The 4635-nt window shown below is 41.5% G+C and overlaps 1 pseudogene; it reads right to left on the reverse strand.

Annotated features, from left to right (window-relative positions):
- The window catches only part of LOC101632124, a 28908-nt pseudogene extending 24500 nt beyond the window's left edge, over positions 1-4408 (reverse strand).
- Positions 4409-4635: the final 227 nt, after the last annotated feature.

Consider the following 4635-nt stretch of genomic DNA (forward strand, 5'->3'; position numbering starts at 1 on the left):
TTACCCATCCCTTTGTGGGTCAAAGGCTACCCAAAAGGGATTGGGGGATTGTGGCAGGGCCTGAAGCCCGCCACAAGACTAAAGCACCTTCTGGCTGGAAAAGAGCAAAATCAAAATTAAGATAAAAGTTGCCATAGTCAACCTCCCCACAGGTCCCTTATCCACATCTGTTTTAACCAGCGCAGGGTCAAGAAATAAGCACGGTTTCTTCATCACATGTCTCTCTGCTCCAGGTAGCTTCCTCAGATCTCCTTCTTGCTCTTCATCCTGCTTTCTTCTTCCTCAGACTCCTTCTCTTCTCTGCTCAGCTCCACCCTCCTTCTGGGTGGGGTAGGGAACCTGGACTTCCCCTTTTCCTGGGGACCACCCTGTTACAATACCATGTATCTATTTTTAATATTTTGAGAAACCTCCTTTCTGTCCTCTGCAGGGGCTGGGCCAGTGTATCTGGCTGGCTTTGTTAATAACCTTCTTAATTTGCCTTTTGAACTTCAATCAGAAGTGGGCAATTTAGCAACTACCCTATGGCAAGTGAACTGTGTGATATCCCAGAGGTATTGAGGCACTTGTGAACTACCCCTCTAATTTTGCTATAGATGTTCAAGATATATTTTACCTCAAATGGTTTGTGATGCTGGCAGGCTTTGGCAGTGGAGATGGAGGGATTAACTTAAAATGAGATTTTTTGTTTGTTTGTTTTACCTCAAGCAGAAAAAAAGTCTGGCAATTGATAGAACTAAGGAAACAAGCTGAGAAAAAGCCTAACAAAGAATAGTGGTTGGATGATTCATGAGGTGGGGTGCTCCTTTCTGGCAGAAACATTGTATTATTATGAGATTGTAATCTGCTGGTGACTGTCTCGTTTTTTCAATGACCACATTCTCTTTCAGAATTCTAAGTGTAGGTTAGGTCTGGGAAAAAAGTTGAAATGAAGGGACTTTTATAATAAATGGGTCACTTGTCTGTCTTCCCTTACATGAGGGTGTTGTCTCTGGCTAGGTGACTTGGTTCATTGTTTTGTCATCTTCGAAGCCTCAAGGAAGAGAGTTTAAAAATTCTGCATTGGTTTGTTACAAAGAGATCTGGGGATTATTTGCATGCTTGCATTATTTCTAGTCCAGCAATTTTTTCCTCATCATTATTGTGAGCGCTGTCATTGTTTTGAGCAAATAATAGTTCAGATACAGCCAGGATTCTTCTGACAGGAACACCCCAGGAAGAGTTGTCAATTAATATCCATTCACAATGTACAATTGGTGGGTGTCTGTTATTTCCAGTGCTACTGAAGACCTAAAAGTTTGTACTTCCAAATCTGAACAGATTACAGAGGAATTTGTCTCCTGGGGCTTGAAGAGTAGCTTCAAGTATAGTCCTTAGTATCATCAATCAGAAAACAAGTTTAAAAACTTTGAAGTTAGATAAAAATCCTTCCTTTAGGGGAGGTGAACAGCGACAACCTCAGGGGTGGGTGGTGGCACAAGATTCCAGTCACGTAGATGCCCCAGGAAAACTGGGTGGGGACCCTTCTGACCCACAGGAATTTATAGATTAAATTTCACTTCCACAGTTAAAAATAAGGAATGTGCTAATAATCTACGGTTGAATTTGGGTTTTAGACATGATATGTCTGGATTTGAAGCTAGGATCTTAGAAGTACATCTTGTGTTTCTCGCTCCAGTTATTTCACTTCTTAGTGTCCCTTTAATTTGAATGAAAAAATGGGGATATAATGGTACCAAAACCATAGGGTTGGAGGGGATCAAATGATAAATTTGTGGAAAGCAAGGAGTAAGTGTGCACGGATGTTAGCTTATTATTCTTAGGACTGTGGTTATCACAATCGCTCTTCTGCAACACAGAAATTCCAGAAAGTTTTTGACTAACGGTGTTATCCTAGGGCTGAACCTTCGAGGATCAGATAAGATCTAAACTGTATTTAGAAGTTTAGAATTACATTCTTTCTATTTTCTTAATAAAAATGAGAGGCATACAAGTGGTACCTGTCCTTGACAGTCAGGTTTGATTAGCAGCTGGCTCTTAACCTCCTGGTGCTGTTTATCTTCTATTATCTTATCTTTGGAGTGTGACCTGCTACAACCTTCTGGAAGGTGAAAAAAAAGCCTCAGAATTATTTGCACCCTGAAATTCCACTTCTAAGAGTTTAACCTAGGACAATGATAAATAATAAAGGATGTTGCGAGGATATTCATTATGGGATTATTTGTAACATGGACAAAATGATAAAAACAGAAGATTTGTTTAATTATGACACATTTATGGTAGGAAATGCATTATTACTAAGGCATTATTTTGACATGGCAAGATGTCTGTAAACACTATTAAGTGAAATCAGATTATCACACACACACACACACACACACACACACACACACATACATACCAGCTTCGCCAGACATATAATCAAACTACTAAATATATTCACCAAAATACCAACAGTGTTTATTTCAAGACAGTGATTAATATGTTCAGTTTTGTATTTAGTTTGTTTTACCAATTTTATACAATGAATATATTGTGCTTGTTTCTGGACCTTTTGTCCTGGAAAAATTAAAACATAAATAAAAATAGAAGAAAATGGTGCTAGGTGTCCTGCCCCCACCTTGTACCCATTCAATTTCAGCAATTACAAACTCATAACCTAACTTGTTTCATCTTGTATTACCTTTTTTTTTTTTTTTTAGATTTATTCATTTATTCATATAGAGCTGGGTACAGGCCAGAGATGTGGAGGGTGAGAGGATTCACCAGACACAGAGTAGGGAGCAGAACAGGCAGATCGAAGAAGTACACTGCTAAGGGGAGCAGCGGGCGGGTCAGGAGAGGTCTGCCACGCCATGTGGTTACCTCCGGGGCAGGCTGGGATCGAACTCTTGTGGAAGTGGCTTAAGCTTCTTAGTGTTGTGCTTTAACCCGCTGCGCCACCAGGGAGGGCCCACCTTGTATTACTTTTCAGTAGGAAAAGACCCACTATTTTAATTGTCTTTCAAGACTACTTATAAGAAGAGTTATTATTCACTTTACTCCAATGGCTGGACAAACATGAAGAAATTAGTTCAAGATGTGCAGAGGTCCAGAGCACTGCATTTTTATTCAGATTAGAAATGAGCAAGAGCAATTCTTCACACACCTAGGCAGGGTCTTCATCAGGTAAACATCCCAGTCAAGATCACTCTTCTGGTATAACCGACAGAAACTCTCTAACCAGTGAACGTGGTTCACAGTCGACTCTTGTGAACCCGACAGAGAGCAGACGGAAGTCAAGCTGACTCTCCATAGCCTCAGGCCTACTCTTTCTCCGGGATCATACCTGAGGTACAGGCACGGAAGCTCACAGCTCCACACCATAAAACCCAGAGGTTTCTCTCTGAGGGGCCTTGGGTCAAGGGGCAGAGAGCCAGGGCCACACAGATATTTAGAGGTCCTAACAATAATAACACTAATGACTTATAAATATGTATCACTTATTTTGTACCAGGTACAACCACAACTCTCTATGTGTGTGTGTGCGTGTGTGTGTGTGTGTGTGTGTGAGACTTGCTCTCTCTATATATAATATAAACCTCCAACACCCTTAAGAGGTCAGAGCTATTATTAGCATCATTACCCCTATATTTATGAGTAGAGAAACTGAGCTCTCCCCACTCCAAGTGAAACAACTCGCCCAAGATCATACAACTAGCAAGTGACAAAACAGATTTCAAATTTAGGTAGGTTGGTCTCAGGGTTGGTGCGATTAACTACTTTAATTCCATTGCTGGAGATTCTGAACCCCCAAATACTGTGTCTCATATCATACATTAAAGTCTAAATTCAGGTAAGAAAGTTAAAAAAAAAAAATCTTCCAATGATGACTATTCAGAATTTTATCTTGTGCATTGCTCATGGTTTGTGTGCCCTAAGTAGCACTTACCTGTCACTTGGATAACTGGCCTCAGGGTGTTGAGGGGATTTATTGTGAGCAGAGAGGGCAGAAAGGAAGTTCTGCCAGTCATAGATGGGGGATGCACCCTGCTCCTGCAGGGAGTCCTCTAGCCGCACCTCGGATCTCTCACTTCTGAGGCTCTGGTAGCAACGTAGACCTGGCACACCCTTCTGTAGAGGCTGAATTGTATCACTCTAGCTTTTGTTTTTCTTCTTTCCTCTCCTTTTTATTCTTTAAATAAACAATTTGGCTACAAAGCAGAAATTTAGCTATCAGTGCAAAACAAAATCCTAAAAGAACTCTCTAATCTTAAGAAATCCAGGGTAGAAGGGTCACTTGGTAGGTTTGATAGTTTGGTAACTTTATCAGGAACCCAAGCCCTTCCATCTTTATAGCTCAGAATTCTCATACCTTAGCTCCTGTCTTCAAGACCAAGTACTGTGGTCTTTCTGACAAGCCATCCATATCCTCTTAAAATATAACTTACTCTTGGGCTCTCTGTGGTGGCGCAATGGGTTAAGGCCACCGTAGCATGAGTTGGATCCCTCCGCCAGGGAGTTGACCCACATGGTGCCGCAGACCTCTCCCGACCAGCGGGCTGCTCCCCTCAACAGTGTACTTTGTCAATCTGCCTGTTCTGCTCCCCACTCTGTCTCTGGTGAATCCTCTCACCCACCACACCTCTGGCCTGT

Source organism: Condylura cristata, unplaced genomic scaffold, assembly GCF_000260355.1.
Source record: "Condylura cristata isolate star-nosed mole 26May11 unplaced genomic scaffold, ConCri1.0 scaffold00014, whole genome shotgun sequence".
NCBI lineage: Eukaryota > Metazoa > Chordata > Mammalia > Eulipotyphla > Talpidae > Condylura > Condylura cristata.